The following is a 21173-nucleotide window of genomic DNA, read 5'->3' as shown; positions in this document are numbered from 1 at the left end:
AGTGTTGTGTAGAATATGTTATAGAACATAAGCACACAATCGTGTCGCTTACTGCAAAAGTACACGAGTGTTGTGTACAGTATATTCGAGAGCACACACGCACACACAACCTGTAGAAGAATGTATGACTTTTCAGTAGAATATGTTCGCGTACACTCACACACATCCATGCCGCTTGCTGTACAAGAACATCAGTTTTGTGTACATACAATATGTTCGAGTACACACACCCTCGCCGGACAAGCATATCAGGGTTTTGTGTACAATGTTTGATTTCACAGACACACATCCTTGCTGCACAAATACATGTGCGTTGTGTACACTATGTTCGAGCACACAGACACGCACCCTCGCCGCTTGTTGCACAAGTACATCAGCGTTGTGTGCAGTATATGTTCGAGGGCACAGGCACCCCTCACATACATGATACGAAAGTTCACGGAGGTGCGCTGCAGCGGTGAAATAAATACGATCGGACGGTTTCCCACGAGAGGAAGGGCTGTCTGTGTCAGTGTTTGTTACATAATTTTTGTTGCTTTCGAAAGTTCCTGTCCGTGCTCTTTTTCGCTATTTTGAGACGTGCGCCGGAACCAGAATGCCGGGAGAGTCGCACTCACGACGAAACACCGCAGCTCTCTCTCGCAAGCACGCGTTTTCGGTCACGATGTTCACACGTAATATACTAATAGAGGAGCGGAGTATTTTGAGGTTGAGTTTATTTATATATATATATATATATATATATATATATATATATATATATATATATATATATATATATATATATATATATATATATATATATATATATATATATATATATATATTCCTCCTGAAGGCTGAAACGCGTCTCTTTCTGTGCTCGTGATTGAGGGCGTCCCGCATTATGAAATAAATGCCGAATCCAAAGCTACTTCGTGTCCGTGCCTGCTTTCCATGGAGTTTCTGTGGCAGTTGGATGTGTTTGCTCATATATATATATATATATATATATATATACACATACATACATATATGCACTCAAACACACGTGTGTCTAGACCTGCAGAGTGTGATGTGATATTTATTACAGTGTTGGGGCATGACTCGAGTGAGTACTGCTGCCCCGTGCCCTCAACAATAGTGTAAATAAATAGCACAGTACCTCTGCGCATCCCCGCACGTGGTTTCTGACGCGTATTTCTCCGTGTGCATTTGTTTCAAGAAAGGTGTTTACCTCCACCTGGGATGCCAGGATTCCTGGCGAGGTGTGCAGGGAGATGAAATCACAACAAGGGACCTCACGCGCGTGGCCCCTGCTCTTGGCCTCTGTAGCTTGGTTCTAGGAGGAACTCCCTGGTGCATCCATCAGTATTTTCTCAAACAACGTATCTTCTACCATGGAAATACAACCTTTTCAATGTGATATAAACATGCGGATCTAGGGCTAATATTACACTAGTTACCAATAATGGCTGTTATTGGGCTGGGCTGCTTCGGTTTCAATGGTGGGTGTGTCTCTGAGTGTGTGTATCTGTGTGTGATAGGTAATTAGCAACAGTGTAATAATCAACTCATAATAACAGCATCAAATAGCATTTTGGACTCTGTGCATCTCGTCCCCGGGCTTCTTTTGCACAAATGGAGCAGTTTAAAAACTCGTATTTCGAGCAAAGAGTGAAATGTGGAAAGTGATGTAAAAATCCCTAGGAACATAGGTTTCATGATCATCACGGCAGCCCCAAACCGCTCTGCACATATTACCCCTTCCTGTTGTTCAGCCAACATTATATTCATTATAAGTGTTCAAAACTACTAACAAGCGGTGCCTTTGGTCCCGCCCAGCAGAGAACAGTCTCAACATCTCCCTTCTACTGAGGGAACCAAAACAAAGAGGGTTTTCTCCAACATCCTTAATTAAGTTTCAGAATACAGTATTTCACTTACAATTTTCAATAAGCCTTTCCCAGTTTAGAAAAAATCGCCTCCTTCAAGGTAACTTACTTCACAGTAAGCAGAAATATAAAAAAATATATAGAATAGGAAATGTGTGATATTATAGACCATCTCAGGGTTCTGGTGACGCAAACCACTGACCGGCCTTTGGCCTTGTGGTTGGATTTTTCACCACCACCCACTGATGGCCATACAGGTCCAGATTACACATTTAACTGTCGTGTAATAGATATATAGTGTGTGTGTGAGAGATAAAGAGCGAGACATGATCTTTGTGAGAGGGTGGGCAGTGAATGTGTGTCTGGGGTGTGTGAGAGATATTTGTGTGAGACATGCATGTGGCAGGAGAGAGTACAAGAAAGACGCATGCATGAGAGGGCGCATTTGTGTGTCACGAAGAGGACGTGTGGGCGTGGTGTGGCTATGTGTGAAGAAAGAGGGAGCCAGATAACGGTGTGTGAGGGTAAGGTTTCTCAATATGTGAGGGGGTAATGAGGGATGTGTGCCAGCGTGAAATAGGGGGTGTGTGTTGTGCATGCGCTAATATGTATATGTGGTCTGCACCCGTATGAGGGAGAACATGTAACTGGCATGTCTGTGAAATAATGCGTGTGGTGTGGAGTGTTCGCACTACTGTGTGTGTTTGAATGAGGTGCGTGTGTTGAGTGGGAGGATATAAGGAGACTCGTGTAAGGCTGCATGTGTGTAGAGAGCGAGTGTGTGCATGTATGTGTGTGAAGAGAATGCGCGAGGGCGCCAGTGTGTGTGCGTGAGAGAGGGGGGGCGCGCGCACGCCCGGCAGCCAGGCCTGCATACTAAGCGCGGCGCAGCGCACGGCCCGCGCTATCTGCCCATCAAAGGCCGGATCTGGGTAAATGATGCATTCGATGCGCGGGGTGTATTTGTTGTGTGAGTTTGAAAAGGCGCTGATAATCTGGGAGGCAGAGATAAGAAACGCCATTTATTCGGCAGCTCTTCGGAGCCAATTCCCAGCCCTGCGCGCCCCCATTCTCTCGCAGCCTCCAGGAGCCGCGCAGATAAGGATTGGGCTATTTATTATCTTCACACCGAACAAAGATTAGGCGGCAGAGATGAAAAATGACCCCCGGATGGCAATAATAACGAGGGGAACCTCGGGACTGCGCGAGCCTGCAGCCCCACCCCCTTTTATTTTTAAATCAATATCGGAAAAGAGGGGGTGCGCGGGGAAAAAAAGGGCTGCGAACAAATTGTCTGTTATATTTTTTAATATGGAAATGAATATATCAAAGGGCTTCAGAGGCCATGGTTAGCGCGAAGGTCTCAATCAGCCGTGATATTTAATTTAAAGGGGCGTGGGGTGTTGGTGCGTGGGGTGCAGGGCACTCAGGCGCTCATACGCCTTGTTGTATTTGTTATTGATCACTTTACTAGGGCGATGGCGAGGTAGCTGGATCGGTTGATGGAACATAAGTGACCCGCAAACGAATAAACATTTTAAAGGACAAAAAGGTGACTGGGGTTTTGTGCAAGATCTTAGAAACGTGAGGTCAATTTCTTAAAAAGTAACGTTGGCATCGCTCAGTAAATGACATCGGTGAACCCTGACCCCTCCAGGACACGCCCTTCGACGGATTATTCCACAATAATAATAATAACTCAGAGAGTAGCAGGGGCCTGCGCTCGCATTTGGTGTCGGCTCGGCAGGGCCTGCGTGCTGCGCGCCTCCGATAAGGCTTATCTGCGGCCCATCACCCCTCGGAGCCGGTGACAGGACCCTCCGCCCCACGGCTCACACTTTAAAGGGGCCGCTGCCCTCGCGTGCGGGGGATTACTGGGCCCCCGGGGTGTTTATTACTGAGGGGGCCCCGCAGCGCGCGTGGCTCTGGGAGCCCCGCAGGAGGGCCCCTCTGAACGGACCCCGAGCGTCTAACATGCGCGTCCCTTCGTCTAGCTTTTCAGGGGGGCTTCAGCAAGACCTCTAATTACAAAACTGTAAAGGAGAAGAAAAGGGGCGCTCGTCTATGAGGAGACGGCCCGAAACTATGAGGCGCTCTAAATGGATGAGAGAGACAGGCCCTTCTGCCTGCGCTAAACAGTGACTGCGAAAACCAATGCCGCAGGGAAAGCAGGCTGTGTTATCTTCTATAGCGAACTGCTCTGAGGCATATATATATATATATATATATATATATATATATATATATATATATATATGTATATATATATATATATATACACACACACACACAAATATACATGCACACATACACATATAGAGAGGGTTAACGGGTTAATGGGTAATCCTACAATACGGCCCAATAGTGAGCTCGGGAGATCCTAGGGCTCTCATGAACCACGTGGGTGAGGACCGAGGTTTTCGTAAATGTCAACAAAACTTTACATTGCCAGTACAGGACCACATTATATTTTACCCGTTATGTACTTTCCATATTATTCATTTATTTTCGGGAAGCTAGTTTTAAAGCATAAAGCTTTTTTTTCTCCAAACGGGAGTTTATTGAAAATAGTGACGTTTGGACTATGTTGTTCCACTGTCTGTTTAAAAAAGAAGAGAACACAACTTAATTAGGTTGTTAACAGCACATAATTTAAAAAAGACAATTTGCTTTTTAAAAAATACTGTCTGGAAAAATGTTGTTTCTAGCTCAAATAAGAGATACATAATGCCACATAATTTGTCTTTTTGCCGCATAATATAGATGTCCCTGCCACATAGTTGGTTGTCTCTTTGCCACATAACTCTCATGGCCTGGGCAACAGTAAAGCTCTGCAGAGAGGGCTGGGGCTCTCAGTAAGGTGATGAAATCAATAGTTCGCAAAGACCTTTGAAATCGTTTTTATATTTCACACTCCTTGCAAAGAATGTATTTGATACCGTATACCACAGCATGAGGTGCAATAAACAGCCACACGCGTAGTGTGCGTGCTGGCCAGCCAGACCGCGGCCACTAGGTGGTAAGCACGAGGGGACATCCACTTACAGACACACATGAAACATATATGTCAATATACTGTGCGCGCGCCTTCTGGCAGATGCAGGTGGAGTAAGGCGGGGGTCCTTCTGCGGGGCGCAGGTTGGGCAGGGGGCGGTACCCCGCTTTTCTATGTTGCGGTGTGATCCGTGTGTTGGAGTCGGAGAAGGGGACAGGGCTGCGTGCGATGGAGTGAATGGAGGCGAGGGGACAGCTCCTGTGTGCTGGGCATAAATACACCGAGGCGAGGGGCGGGCAGGGGAGGGGGGGGCGAGCCCTCCTAGCAGCAACACTGCTCGGGGAGGGCAGGACCAGGGAGTGCCCAGATCCAGATGTGCCGGCGCCGCTGCTGCAGCTCACTCGGGAACTGGGAGAGCAGGGAAGCAGGCGAGCCCCAGGAGGCAGGTAAGGGTTCTAAGCATATGCCGCTGCATCACAGCTGGGATTACTGCCAGCAATGCTGATGGTGGGAGCTCACTGCAGGAGATCACCCGAAGCCCACAGCTGGAGCTCACCCGAAGCTCACAGCTGGAGCTCACCCGAAGCTCACAGCTGGAGTTCACTGGAAGCTCACTGCTGCAGCACACTCGGGCGCTGGGAGAGTAGGGGCGGCAGGCAGACCCCAGGAGGAAGGTGAGCAGCCGTCGCTGCATCACAGCTGGGATTACTGCTATCAATGTTGATGGCATGCGTTGGCACCGTCCCACTGGCGATAGCGGCTGGTTCAGCGCACACACGTCTTGGTGTGTACCAGGATGGGGGGGGTCTATGCTTCACTTTAACTCTTTTCTGGGAGCACACACAGGCACCTCCCTTCTAGGAGAGGGCGCCCCTGGTCTCCGAATGGGAAGCTAATGTTTTATTTAACAAGACTACGATTCGGTCTATTGCCTCTGGGTCTTGCTTTCCGAGCAGTATAGTCTGGAGAGAACCGCTGGAATAACACTGCCACTCAAAACACACTGCACGTTGTTGTAGTTTGCACTCTGCGCGCTCATGCCAAGAAGCGATGTCCCTGCTCTATGTGTCACTCCTTTGCAATCGCTCAAAAGCCTCCACATGGGAGCGGGTATTAAAGGTTGGAGAATGAGAAACTGTTCATGGCAGTGGGAAATGTTGTCCTGTCCGCCTTTTACTGGGGGCTGGAAACAAACATGGCTCAACTTAACGACCCCACCCTTATCATTTTCGAATGTTAGGAACTGATTTCACTTTTTAACTTTTTTTTACATTTTTTAGTTTTTAGTCTGAGTCACACGGGCACTTTTCAAAAATGTTTTATGTATCTTATCATTGGTATGCATGCTGTGAAGTATCTTTCTTGAAAATAACTGTATTATCCCCCCATGTGTCCTGAGCCTTGTAATGCTGCTCTATTTATGAAATGCTTTTATCATCTGTACTGTAATGGCCACATTTGGCTGAATAAAGTTTTGTGACATATTGGCTGAGAGGGCACTTATTTGATAAGATATTGGCATCGTCACCGGCTCTTTATTTTGTGTCCTTTCCAAGTTCCTACTGCAGCATATTTGAGCAGCGGATTTGTGAATGGGCCAGTCTGTTGTGCCTCATTGGTGCCCGGAGGGAATGGTTTCAGAAAGTCCAACAGGCCGCCCTGGAACGGGGTCTGGAAGACTAGGCATGTGCCTGGTACATGTTCCTGATCTTGAAGGCTAACCAGAAGGGTTGGTGCTCAGTTGTTGTAACCATCAGACCTGCCCCACTCGTGCCGATTCAATGGATACGATTCCGCCAGTTGTTTTGGGGAATAACATAATTCTTTAGGTCTTGGGTGTTCTTGTATGTATCTTTCTCTTTCTCGATTGCTTCTAACCACTGCCTCCTTTCCTCTTTTCTTTTATCATACCCAACATAAAATTCCCAGTATAATATTATTTTTCCAAGGAGGCTTCTATTCTCATTATGTGGCCATAATATTTACGCTTATTTTTTTTATTTTTTTTATCACAAACGATTCTAGGGAAAGTTCTGGCTTGGCCAAGCGTTAAAAGGTCCTTCTTTTTTCTAGCAGTCCGTGGGACAGGCAAAGCCGTCCTGAGCACCGGAGTTTGAAGGGATAATACACGTTACTTCCCTGTGAAGGTGCAGTTTCCATACTTCCTTGGGTGCTGTCTCGAGTACAGGATGGCTCCACCCTGTTACATGTCAAGCACCGGCTGACAGGTGACATGTGTCCATCGAGTGCAGCAGCCCCGGGAGGTTCTCTATGAAAGGCTGTTTCAATCACACGGCATCTTCATTTTCTTGGGCCGCTTCCGCCCTGTGAGAGGAGCAGAATGTGTGCGCGCTGGCGCACGGTGGCACAAGCCCCGTACTGTGCCGCCTGCTTCTGGGTACAGCTGTGCCTGCCACGAGCCCCGTACTCTGCTGCCTGCTTCTGGGTACAGCTGTGCCTGCCACAAGCCCCGTACTCTGCTGCCTGCTTCTGGGTACAGCTGTGCCTGCCACAAGCCCCGTACTCTGCTGCCTGCTTCTGGGTACAGCTGTGCCTGCCACAAGCCCCGTACTCTGCTGCCTGCTTCTGGGTACAGCTGTGCCTGCCACAAGCCCTGTACTCTGCTCTGCCGCCTGCTTCTGTTTGCAGCGCCTGGCACAGCCCCGCCGTGTTTGCGCCTCTCCCTGATGCCCCCTGGCAGTCAGACAGCAGCATCACTGCTGGTGTTATGGGGGTGCGTGCTTCCAGTGTGTCTTACATTACATTCCTTAAGGGGTGTGTGGGAGCATTGCTTCCCTTGCTCGTACAGGTACCGCCCCGGGTTTCGGCGAATATTTCGGGGCTTCCAGTTATTTATTCCACGGACTCCAGGCGGCCCCTGCGGCCCTCGACCCTCTGCAGACCCCTGTCCACGGAATGATATCTGGTAACAGGGGCAGCAGTGAGGTGCAGCCTCCCCCTACAACCACCGGGCGAACGGTATACAATGCCGCCGGGCGCAGATCCCAGCCAGCCACGGCCGGGAAGAGCCCCGCAGCGCCGGGTGGATTTGACGGTATTTGCGCTGTCAAGTCTTCACGACGCAGCACACTGTATTTCAAATGTTACCCGTCCTCTCCCTCCTGTAATTTACATGTAAACTCCTCGCCTAATCCCCTGCCCCGCAAAGGCCCCCACGGTAACATTTGGGAGGGCGCAGAGCATTCCTGGGTGTGTCGGTCGCGGCCTCAGCTCCTGGCCTCGGTGCGTCTTTAAAGAGGCGAGGAGAGCTGTAAATGATGGCGTGGGGGCCTCTGCCCTGGTGGATGGGGGCGCTGGGACTCCTCTCGCCCACAGATCCAACTTGGGTGAGGGGGGTCCTGAATCGGGGCTCAGCCGATGGACGGGGTCTTTGCTGGCAGCCCCCGCCCCAGCACACCCCCAGTCTCTGTGCACCTGCCGTGTGCCAGGAAGGCTGCGGCGGAGTCCCGAGCAGCTTTTAAGGGCTTAGCGTGTTAATCTCCGCAGCCTTTTGTAGGGAGAAGGGCGCAGGCACCGCCGGGCCCTCTCAGCGCTGCCTTTTATTTACATCCATTCACGCGCCTGGAGTATCAGCGGCTGGTCAAAGGCAGCCTGCACGGCCATTTTAATATGAGACGGTGTAGGAAGCTTCGGCAGAACATAGACAAACGGACGGACGCACGGATTACCCTATCTCACTGCCAGCCAGACAGATAGACAGATTATCCTTGCATCTCATGCCACCAGACAGACAGACAGATAGATAGATAGATAGAGGGGTATAGATAGATAGATAGAGGGGGATATATATATATATATATATATATATATATATATATGTGTGTGTAGATGGATATATAGGTAGATAGATAGAGGGGTATAGATAGATAGAGGGGGATAGATAGATAGATAGATAGGTAGATAGAGGGCGCTAGATGGATAGATAGATGGAGTGAAGGCGATAGATAGATAGATAGATATAGATAGATAGATAGATAGGTAGGTAGATAGAGGGGTATAGATAGATAGATAGATAGATAGATAGAGGGGTATGGATAGATTGATAGATAGATAGAGGGGTATAGATAAATAGATAGATAGAGAGAGAGAGAGATAGAAAGATAGATAGATAGATAGATAGATAGATATAGATAGGTAGGTAGATAGGTAGATAGATAGAGGGGTATAGATAGATAGATAGAGAGGGATAGATAGATATATAGATAGATAGAGGGGTATGGATAGATAGATAGATAGATAGATAGATAGATGGGGATAGATAGATAGATAGATAGATATAGATAGATAGATAGATGGGGATAGATAGATATATAGATAGATAGAGGGGTATGGATAGATTGATAGATAGATAGAAGGGTATGGATAGATTGATAGATAGATAGATAGATAGATAGATAGATAGATAGATAGATAGATAGATAGATAGATAGATAGATAGATAGATTTATTATCGGTACTTCTCATGCCGCAAGACAGATAGATAGGAAGGTAGGTAGGTAGATAGATATATTATCGTTGCATCTCATGCCCCAGACAGAGACAGACAGACGGACGGACGGATCTCACGCCTCCAGGCAGGGATATGCACTCCATTCTAAGACCAGCACACATATTGCCTAAGCGCTTTTTGTCATTTCTTAAACCACCGTGGATTCAAAATCCTCATCCTTGTCATTTCACTGCATTCTTTACAGTGTTGGGTGTAAGGGACAGGGGTTACGGATAGGTTAAATGTCAGTTGTGAAGACTAAGGGGCGGCATCAGAATGATGGGTAAGAGGTGAAGGGTACGTTAAATAAAGGAGAAATGTTGAGGAAATGTTAAAGAGGTGATCGCCGCGAGGAGATGGTAGGCAGCCGCAGGTGAGGCCTGCTGTGGATCCCTGGGGGTAGGGACTGGTGAGACAGCCACCTCACTGGTGGGGTGGGGGAGAAAGAGAGAGCAGCACACGGTGAAACAAAGCATGTGTGTGTGTGCGTGCGTGCGTGTCCTGTGCGTGTGCCGGCTCTTCCAGACTGCAGACCTCCCACAGAACAGCCAGCTCCTGCCTCTGCGCAGACTCCTGACTGAAACCTGGTCAGGCGACGAGCAGCCACGGACAATGCTAAATTACTTGCAGTGACAAATTGCAAGCAAATTGCAGGTTACCAAAACGTATTTGCAAGTTGTCAGCCTCTTATTTGTAAAACCGCGCTCAGAGACAAGCGGGGAAAGCTGCTGCTGGGCACGAGAACTGCGCAGCAGTGGCGTCCATCACTCACCCACTGCACGTGCCAACGCCGGGGCCCTCCTTGGCAGATGTGCTGTTTGGTGGCATGTATTCAACTCGTTCTTTAGTCCTTCTGAATAGAAGACTGGGTGTGGGAGGCACCCGTGTACATTGGCACACGCCCATTAATGTGCATGCCTGCGCTTTACTGTACCCAGAGACAGCATCTTTCTGCCGTTCGGGTGAAGTGTAAAAGGAGACCGCATGTTTGTGTGTGTTTGTCTGGTGCATATCTGTAGTGTGAGTGTGGCATTGTATTGTATTGTAATTGCATTTATATAGCGCTCACTACCTATGACGAGGCGTCGAAGCGCTTTTTCGGCGAGTAGCACGCTACTCCGGGACTCATAAAGGATTAGTGTTGAATTAGTATAGTGAACCATGCAAGTACATTTTATGTGCTGGATAGGTTAGTCAGTTATTTGGATTTTTAATTATACCAGAAGGATAGAGGAGGACATAGGTTTGTATTTATATAGCGCTTGTTGACGCACGCTATTCAGGAAGCCTACAAAGGATCAGTGGTGAATTAATATGGTGAAATATGAGGTAATTTCAGTGGTGGATATTAGTCAGTTACTTGGAGTAAGAAGGATAGCGGAGGGATAAAAGGGGAAGAAATATTTGCATTCATATAGAACTTGTTACCCCTGATGGGTGTTTAAGCGCTTTTCTGCCGAGTAGCACGGTACTCCGGAACCCATAAAGGATTAGTGTTGAAAATTAGTATAGTAAAAAAAATATGAAGTAATTTGAGTAGTGGATATGTTATTCAGTTATTTGGGTAGTATGTTAGTATAGTTGAATATGGAATTTGAAAAGTGCTGCGCGCAGTGTGATTTGTGTGGGGTGTGTGTAGTGTGCATGTGTAAGTGTGCAATGTGTATATGTCTGTTCAATATGGTGTGTGTGGTGCCGATTGGTGGAGGGGACTGGTGGGGGAGGGGGGTCATACGTTGCAGCAGCGTTTATGTTTCCTTCTGTGTCTCGGGACGCGGTGCCAGGAGCAGGCCACAGGATGGCTGAGTTAAACTCCAACAAACCCCTTAGCGCTGGGGGAAAATAAGTAACGAGTATAACTCAGAACTTTGAATGTCAATATTAAAAATGTTATTGATCTTATTAATTTGTAATATGTATTGTTTAGTCATGTTTATGAAATGTTGATAATTAAACATGGCCGTTTTACACCCACCCTTTCTCTGAAGTATGAATTTGATGGTGGGTCGTACCAACTGTCGTGGCGGGCGGGGAGCATGCTGGGAGGTCCGGGCTCTATAACAGTAACACTTGTCATGCACCACATAGAAATGAGGTGTGAAGCCCTACATAAAACCCGTAGAACAAGCTGTGGAGCGACAGAGAATGGAGACGCCGAGGATGACCGAGACCACTACGATATTTGTGAAAACTGTCTCATATCGATTAAATACCCATTTTGTACCGATTTTATTTAATAATAGGCACAAATGTATGGATTTAAAATTAACATCTCCAAATAGGTGGAGATATCCCAAATCTAACAGCATGCCATCAACATTGACATCTCAAGCTCAAGTCCCAAGTACCTGCCCCTCTGAATGACGACCTCCGCGGCTGCGAAATGAGGCAAATTATTAATGCTCTATAATTTCCTACAAAACAAAAGAATGCATAAAAGATTGGCACATCATGTTCAGGTCCAGGCGGGGCAGGTGAGAAACAAAAGTTGACATTATCTGCTGCAGAGGATTTTACAGGGCATCACTAGGGGTGGGCAGAACTCGCTGAGTCTCACTCCATGGAATTCCTTGGAGTTACATAAAAACTCAGCGAGATTCCGCTGAGTTCCGAGAGCGGGTGGAACAGCCACGACCCGTGCAGGTAAGAGCGGTGGGGCCGGATGGCTAATTCGACAGACGACCACAAGGAAAAATTAAATACATAATTAATTTTTACTCATGGTCATCTGTCAAACCCCCTATCTGGCCCCCACCGCTCTTACCTGCACGGGCCACAGCTGGAGTAGAATCAGCATTTTGCGCTGATTTTTAGTGCCGGGGGCTTGTTCCACACTGTAAAATGAGCACGAACAGACCCACGAGGCGTGCCGGAGGACGGCACACCAGAGGACGTTTCTTCTTTGCTGCTGCTCGAGTAGATTTTGGACTCAAGATGCTGCTTTCTCACAGCAAATGGTTGCAACTACCCGTGACCTCCCACGTTGAGAAAATCTTGCTGGGTGCCGTCCTAGTGCCCAAAAATCGCACCAGGAGACAACAATTTTCGCTTGCCAGCTTAATGTTGACGAGCCGCATGCGAGAAAAAACTCAGCCACATCCTATGTGGACGACACCCAAAAAATGTTATTCATTGCTCATAGCATTAGGGACTCTGCCCTTAATTTTAGGAATTGTATGCAGGCAATCTCCTCCTGGATGGTAGAAAACTTTATGAAACTGAACGGAGAGAAGACTGAGGTTCTGATTTTCAGCAGTAAATCGGAGATCTGGTCCAGCGACTGGTGGCCGGACACTCTTAGTGTCTGCCCTTGTCCGGTATCCCATAGAAAAAATCTAGGGGTCATTGCGGACAACTCACTTTCCCTTAGTCTCAGGTCAGCGGGACAGTGTCCACTTGTTTCAGGATAATCAGGATCCTTAGAAAAATTGTTAATTTCCTCTCCTTTGAAGCACGCAAGTAGGCTGTTATCACCTTGGTAACGTCCAGATTGGACTATTGTAATGCCCTTTATCTGGGCATTAATAAAGGCCTAGTGCGACGTTTGCAGCTGGTGCCAAATGCTGCAGCTACGATGGTAATGAATCTACCGAAATTCCACTCAGTCACAGCCTCCATCAGGTCATTGCATTGGTTGCCCCTGGATTGTAGGATCCTTTTTAAAACACTGTGCTAAGTTCGCGCCCTACAAGTTCAATACTTACTTACTTACATGGCTATTGGCAGAGTTTTGCCAGAATTCCGAGTTATGAGTGGAAATTTATCGTCCACTCCTAGACATCACTCGTCCCAATTCTCCGTGGAGAAGCAACTCAATCTAAGTCCCTTCCGCCCCTTCAGTCACTTTTCCGCTGGTGACCGGTGGGTAGAGGCAATGCTCCATGCTTTTAGGCCATACTAGTGAGTCACCCACCTACCCAGCTGAGTTACGCTGCTCTCCAAATAGAAGCTCACTTCAACTGTAGAAGGTGTGCCCTGGGTGTAACCAGGCTATATTTTCATCTTTTCCTTGTGTACACAATGTATGTGTGCATCTTGATGGTGGTGAGCCCCAGTCTGCATGCCCTGGCCCAAAACCAAATACAGGGTTACATTATGTTGAGCGTGTCTGAAGGCATACCTACTAAAGTAGGAATACAGGTCTGCATCTTGCTGGGATAGGTCTATGTCTGCCTCTCCCACCCTAGAGCACCATACAGTAATGCATGCTGCTGGGGCATCCACATCTGCATCGCCACCCTGGGACTCAATAAACGCCTGTATCCTGTTGGGAAAGGCTCTCTGTTTTCATACCCCATCCTGGACCCTATTACAGACCTGCATCCTCCTTGAACTGACTGACTGCTCGTACAGCAGAAAACAGGCCTGCATCCTCTTGGGTGTGGGTGCCAGTCAGCACATTGCACCCTACAGCAGACTACAGTCCTGTATCCTCCCGGGGTGAGTCCATGTGCATTCCCCACCCTAGAGCAGGGTACAGGTTTACATCCTCCTAAGAGCGGGTCGGGTCGTTCTGCAGGCCTATTTATGCTGAGGGGACCCAGACTCTATCTTCTTTCTTTTCTGCGCCGGCACCCGGTCAGCCAATGACGACGATAATTTTAGGGTGGGTTTGGATTTTTGGATGGGAAGGGTGATTTTAGGGTTTAGGGTGGAATTGTGTTTTTGGGTGGGAAGGGTAATTTTAGGGTAGGTTTGGGTTTTTGGGTGTGTAGGGCAATTTTAAGGTTTATGGGGCTAAAAAATTTATTTAAAAAAAAATTATATAGAGATATATATACAGAAGTGTGTGTATGTGTATAAAAACATATATAAATACTCCCTCACACACACATATATGTAATATATATATATATATATATATATAATATATATATATATATATATATATATATATATATATATGATAATTTAACTACCTTCAACACTTTTACCAAGTGCATGTCTTTATCACGCATGCCTTTGCATTGTAATGGCATTTATGGCAAAGGCATATGCGTGGTAAACGTTTGCATTGTAATGGTAGGTCGTTGTAAACGCATTGGCGTAGTAATACCCGCGTTGTAATGGCATGCGTTGTATTAGTAAGCGTTATAACGTCATACATTCGCACCTTGTACCACACATTGCCCCTGCCAGAGCCGCCAATGATAGTAACAACAGAAGACCTAACATTCACATCCCTACAAGTGTGAAAGTTCAGACTAGTTCAGGCCCCTAAAGCTAAAAGAAGGGCTTGGGTGGCAGGTAATATTAATTTTTTATGTATATTGAGTTAACAATGAACTGTTGTTGTGGTCATCTCTAAATTAGCCAGACAGTGCCACCTTGTGGCAGACTGTCACGGGCCCCAGTGCTGACAATTGAGTGCGGGTGACAAGCACCGCCTCAAATTAAACACTGCTGCACACCCCTCCCAAGAGCAGACTACAGGTCTGCATCCTCCTTGGGGTGGGTCCTTGTCTGCAAAATCCACCCTAGAGCAGACTACAGGTTGCATACTACTGGGGTGGGTCCCTCTCTGCATACCCCAGCCAGAGCAGACAACAGTCATGTATCCTCTTGGGGTGGGTCCCTGTCTGCACATTCCACCCGAAAGCAGAGTACAGGCCTGCTCCTTCCGGGGGTGGGTCCCTGTCGGCACACCCCACTCTACAGCAAACAGGCCTGGGTCCTCCTAGGGGGCTCCTGCACATCACACCCTGTTTGCGCATACATGTCTGTATCCTACTGCATCCTACTGTGGGTTGGACCCTGTTTATAGAATTAGGAGGCGTCAGTTGGGTCCCCCCACCATTTATGCAGCCGAGACATGACATGTTTACACCGGATAGGATTACACAATGGTCGTATTAATTACATACAATATTAAAAACAAACATTATTAACCCACCAAAAAAATCAACATTTTAAAAACAATATGTACACAGTTTTGATTGTTTCAAATTAAGCTAAGGTAATTCTAACACCCGGTACTTATAAAGTAGTCAGTCTTTCATGAATATTAGTGACATACTCGAAGATAAACAACATCTTTGACTAACTGCTTAGTGAACCCCAGGTGGCAGTGCCGTCTATGCGGGGAAACATCATTTCCACGCAGTCATTACAATGACCTACCTTTACAACGCAACTGCCTTTACATTGCATGCTATTACAATGCACGCCATTACAACGCATGTCACCACAACGCATGCCATTACAAAGCATACCATTACAATGCATGCCATTTCAACGCATGGAGATATTTTTAGTATTAGTGTGGGTATGGGTTTTGGGGTACATAGGAATAGTAATTTTACCCCAATACTATCCAACACTTTTCCTACTGTTGCACTCACTCTAGTGGGAATAGTAATTTTTACCCCTACACTATCCAACACTTACCCTACTGTTGCCCTGAAAGTGTTATGCTTTGTAATGGTATGCGTTGTAATGTTATGCTTTGTAATGGAATGCGTCGTAATGGAAGGCGTTGTAATTGTAGTTTTTAAAAATGCGCTGTAATGACGCATTGTAAAAACATGCAATGTAATCGTAGTTGCGATGTAAAGACTGCGTTGTAAAAGCATGCATTGTAATTGCATGCATTGAACGTCATATATTCTCTCTATGCCCATTCTCTTTTAAAGACAATTATTGTGATAATTGTGGAAGCTAAAAACGGTGCTTGAGTGGGTTCCATGACAGCTGACCCTACTACTATCCTGAAATAGATGGATTCAGTGATTAACCGACTCTTGGCTGTTGAACTACATTAACTTGCAACTGGCACATAACGGCTAATCAAGATTTATCTGTGTGTTCTATTATTCTTTTGTAAAACTTTAGGTAATCGACAGTAAATATATTAGGATTGATTGATTACAAAATACTCAGAAATGTGTTTGTGTGTGTGTGGGGGGGTGGGGGGTGGCTAAATGCAGGTATACAGCAAGTCTTTCCATAATAGCAAACAAGGTGAATCTAGAAAGTCCTGTTTAGAAGATGCCAGGCAGGCCTACAGTGGTTATAGGTATCAGCACCAATGTTGTGTCAGTGATTACTGGTAAACTGTCTTTTTTTATTTTTTCCCCTTGAATTTTACGCACTTCTTCAAGCTGCTCCCAAAAGTGGGAGCATCGAGGGTTAGGCCTCAGGGTGGTGGGAGACACCCCTGGAATAAAGGTTGCAGGCATCAAGCACTCTGGGGAGCCTAGAAGCAGCGCAATCACAGTGCCTCCTTTTCCCATCAGCACTGGTAGCAGCCACTGTTGTTGCTCCACCTGCAGGCCACCTGTATGTGGTTAAATGTGTGCATGCTCTGGTGTAGGTGTTATATTTATAACCCTTTTTCAGTCTGTCACGTGTTGCTGCTTTTACCTTAAACTCAGTTTCAGTTCAGTTTAAGACTTTATTCGGAAGGTTATCCATCAAAAAAGTAACATACATGTAACAGTTAACATTTCATTCGTTTAAAAAACCATAAATAAAATATTGTCAAAAGGGAAATGATAGAATAGCAGCAGGTTGTTAAAATAATAAAGTGCCGCGTGCCCTCACAGCGTGTCTTAATAAAGAACCTACGTATAACCATGTTTCACTGTCGGACAGTTGGGATACCTTAGACTCATAAGCACTGAAATCTAGGGAGCGTTGATGATTTCATGCGCTCTTCCCCCTCTTGGTTGTAGAGCATGGTCGCTTCTAAGGCTTTTACTACTGAGCACTGACTTGGTCTGTGGGAGGGGAGAGCCAGGTCCAGGCTGGACACACGAGGCTTTCGTATCTCCAGGACATTCCCTCAGTGGATGGGAAGAGGGCTCCCCAGTGTGTGCAGCACTCGTCCACATTTGTAGAAATACAAGAAATGAAGTATGAATTGATGAGTATAATAACTCCATACTTTTCTTGTCTTTATATGCCTATATACACTAATATCGAGTCACTTTAATAAGTAATCAAATTGCAGCCATGTTATTGGAAGCTCAGTAACTCCTTGTTTATTCTGGGTGAGGTGGGCACAAGTCTGTCTATGCTGCTTACATTGGTGCCCCAGGGGCACCACCTAGATAGAGGGGTATCCATTAGGAATCTCTACAAGTTACATTTCATACTGTTAGGGGCAGTAATCATCTTGCAGGTTCAATGATTTTGCTGCATATTGTAATTTAATATAGCATTATAGCCACTGCCGAGGACTATATACGTTGTTAAAGGCACAGGATGGCTCAGCACACACCAGAAGTCAGAAAATATAGTGACAGGAAATACAATATTCTAATTAGTGATTAATGAACACAAAAAAATCTCCCCAATGAATATAATGAGTCTTCAAATTATTTGAAAAAATATCCTTCTTGTATCCCTTTATATTGTTTTTCTTCAGACTTCGTTCGTTTTAAAAACACAATACAAAATTCATAGCCGACGCTGCGCGTTTCGTCCCAACAGGACTTCTTCAAGGCAGTTTGTGTTTTTGCAGTCCACAACAGTAGTGCACAACGCTAATTCATAGCACATCCAGTTGCATTGGTACAAATAAAATTCTTGGTAAAATATAATAGCACGCCACTATTGGGAATATTCGTGCATTGACGGGTATTGGTCGCCCAACGTTCTTATTAAAAAGAGCACCACTCTCGTAAGTTGTGTGTGCTTATTACACCTACGGTTTGTGAAGCTAAGGAGTTAGGTCCTAGAACATGGAGTAGGCTGGACCTTATTAATCAGAAAAATACAAAAAATGCCCACACCAAACTCATTTTCAAATAATTATCTTAAGAACCAAACCAAAAAGTTCATTTTAGTTTGTCTGTGTACCTTTATTTACACCCTTTTGACTTTTGCAAAACTTAAGGAGCGAATAATCTCATTGATTGAATAAACTAGCGGCTGCTGGTTTTAAAATTGGTCACCGTTTGGTGAAGTTGCCTCCTTCTCTGACTTTGTCTGAAAGTTATTCTTGAATACTGATTTATTCATTTGAGTACACACACATTGAGATGTATTGTCTGTATTGTATGTAGGATGTATGCTTTGTATTAATTTATTTATTAGTAATGTCATGTATTATGTATATGTGTTGTATATTAGTGTAAATAGTATTAAATGTATACATGTTTCTTTTTTCATTCACAAATGCGATAAAAAGAGTTTATAAAAAGAATTGCAAAAGTCAAAAGGGTATAAATAAAGGTACCCGGACAAACTAAAATTAACTTTTTGATTTGTTTCTTAAGATAATTATTTGAAAATGAGTTTGGTGTGGGCATTTTTTGTATTTTTCTTATTACACCTAAGGGGCATGGTCGCCCCAAATTAGCGCAGGTACAAATAAGCATGTGGTCCGAAGTCCGGGTTTGAAGGATAACGCTATGTATATATGTTATATATTTTCTGACTTCTGGTATGTGCTGAGCCATTCTGTACCTAGTGTTTTTGGTTTTCCAAAATTGTGGGGACATAGGAAGGTCACGTTGCCAGCTCTTTGCACAACCATCCTTGCCCATACTATCAAATACAAAACTAACTGGTGCAGGCTCTGAGTGCCCTGACCTTCTGTCTCGTGTTTTGCGAGGTTGTTAAAGGCCCTGAAGCCGAGTTATTGGCCCGTGAGAGGGTGAGAGTGGCACCAGCACAAGAGAGGAGAGGAATAAAAAGCAGTTGTTGTGCTGTAGGGCTTCACATCTTTGGTCGTATTTAATTACGTGTTCTTTTTTAAACAAGATATCCTATCATTCTTGAACCAAGACATCATCAACTATTTCACTAATTACATCATGATAATTCATACAATTATTTTAAACTCATGTTCAACGCTGTCTACTTCCCTCATCCAACACATGCAGCGTGTAACTTATGAGGCCGCCCCGAGGGATCCACCCAACAATTCCAAATCATGACAGAAGATGGTCTCCTGCGAGACCTCCCCCAGCCACCCTTCTGGGAGATAACCCTGGGTGACTGGAGTAGAACACAAGGGATGTTGAGAAAAAGAAGCAGGCCAAGCTTGGAAGAGGGGCGTGGCCTCTAAAAGTGAAGCCTGGGTAGAAGAGGCCAACATCACATGCCCAGGGAGGATAGGTGAAGCACTTGGATTTCCCTTTCTCATACAGAGGCTACCATCACTAATATTACCGCTAACCCCTCCTCCCTAATTTCAACCAATAATTGTAACTCTAATACTTACTGCTCTACCTCACTTTCAATAGACTCCACAAATACTTGGCTCCAGGCGAAGTCCTGTTAAGTCTAGGACTGCTGCTACTAATACTTTATTACTATTACCGTGCTCGTGGCCTTATGTAACTCTAACTCTCTTGTAATGATAATCATGCACCTTATGTAGTATTCCTTTTCTATTGTAAAGCACTCTAAAACCTTTGGGTAATGTCTGCGCTATATAAAAATGCACAAATAATAGAAAAAATACAATGAACACATATCATGCTCATGAATGAACACGTTAACACAGCATAAACATGGCTTTTTACTGAATGTTACACATACATGCAGACAAAAAACATTCTGATTCCACCTGTATTTATTATTAAAAGTGGAAAAGGACACATTATCTTATTGTTGAGTGTCTCTTCGGGCTGTCAGTTGTCGCAAGCAGGCAAACAGCTTGCCGGATTGCTGATCTACGGGACCTTGGTGCCATATCACAGGTGCTGAGTACTTGTTTTACCCTTACTGCTAGCAAAACCCCGACGGGAGAAACGCCTACCTACACCTTAGGGAAATACTGTCCTTGGTTACCAGATATATTTTTTGGGAACTCCATCTTTAATTTAGATACAACTCATATTGAGGTATTCTACCAAATAATTCTACTACCTACGATTCAATTTGGAACTAATATAAAGCTTGAACTTTCACTTGGACCATATACTTGGGGAATTGAATACTGGTGGAGATTGCCAGGAAGACCCCATACAAAAGAAGACAATAGTCATTGCTCTACAAATAGGACTACTCCTTCTGGGAACGCTATCGGTGCTAATTTAAGGACCATTTCGAGAACTTGAAAAACTGGGACGATACACCATTGATGTTTGCCTATTGAGAAATATTTTGCATCTGACAAAGATCACACTATTTATGCATTCTCCACATATGCCTTGATGAAGTTCCCGTGGCACTAGGGGAACGAAACGCGTTGGCTGTGCCCTTGTTTTAAGAAAATGAAAGAATATGAATAAAGAAGAGACATTTTCAAAATATTGTCCTGTGTTATCGACTTCATTGGAGTGCACCTTCCATTTGTTTATGAACACATATCATGCTCATGAATGAATACGTCCACACAGCATAAACATGGCTTTTTACAGAATGTTACACATAAATGCAGACAAAAAACGTTCTGATTCCACCTGTATTTAATATTAAAAGCGGGAAAGGACACATTATCTTATTGTTGAGTGTCTCTTCGTGCTGTCAGTTGTCACCAGCAGGCAAACAGCCATGCAGATTCAAACCATAGGGAGTTAAATAAGGAATACAATTCCTTAAAGAAGCTTTTCAGATGAGAGTAGTTATTGTTTTATCACACGGAGTGAGTGTGTCTGCATTTATCAGTTACATTTTGGAAAACTACTGGTTGAAATTTAATTATTTCAACGATTAATAAACATCACTGAAATGAGAACAAATAAATATGAATAAATACAGAAGGATATGCCAAATACCATAAGTGGGAACACTGGCCATGTGCAGAAGTCCTTGTGCTGTTGCGGGCACCACATCTGGGTTACTATGATCACAACTGTGCATTTTGTAATTCTCGTGTCATAATTTAATACACGTACTT

The 21173-nt window shown here is 45.1% G+C and overlaps 2 protein-coding genes across 19 annotated transcripts in view; one reads left to right on the top strand and one right to left on the bottom strand.

The window, feature by feature from the left end:
• The window catches only part of LOC144782416 (renalase-like), a 916893-nt gene that overhangs the window by 310203 nt on the left and 585517 nt on the right, over nucleotides 1–21173 (bottom strand). The gene's annotated exons all lie outside the window — the stretch shown is intronic.
• The window catches only part of GATA2 (GATA binding protein 2), a 64024-nt gene continuing 48084 nt past the window's right edge, over nucleotides 5234–21173 (top strand). Inside the window, exon 1 of the mRNA XM_078661747.1 lies at nucleotides 5234–5315. The gene's annotated coding sequence lies outside the window, so the exon portion shown is untranslated. The remainder of the gene's footprint in view (nucleotides 5316–21173) is intronic.

The sequence above is a fragment of the Lissotriton helveticus genome, chromosome 9 (assembly GCF_964261635.1).
Source record: "Lissotriton helveticus chromosome 9, aLisHel1.1, whole genome shotgun sequence".
In the NCBI taxonomy this organism is placed as follows: Eukaryota; Metazoa; Chordata; class Amphibia; order Caudata; family Salamandridae; genus Lissotriton; species Lissotriton helveticus.
The sequence above is the reverse complement of the archived record's forward strand: the minus strand, read 5'-3'. Positions and strand labels throughout refer to the sequence as shown.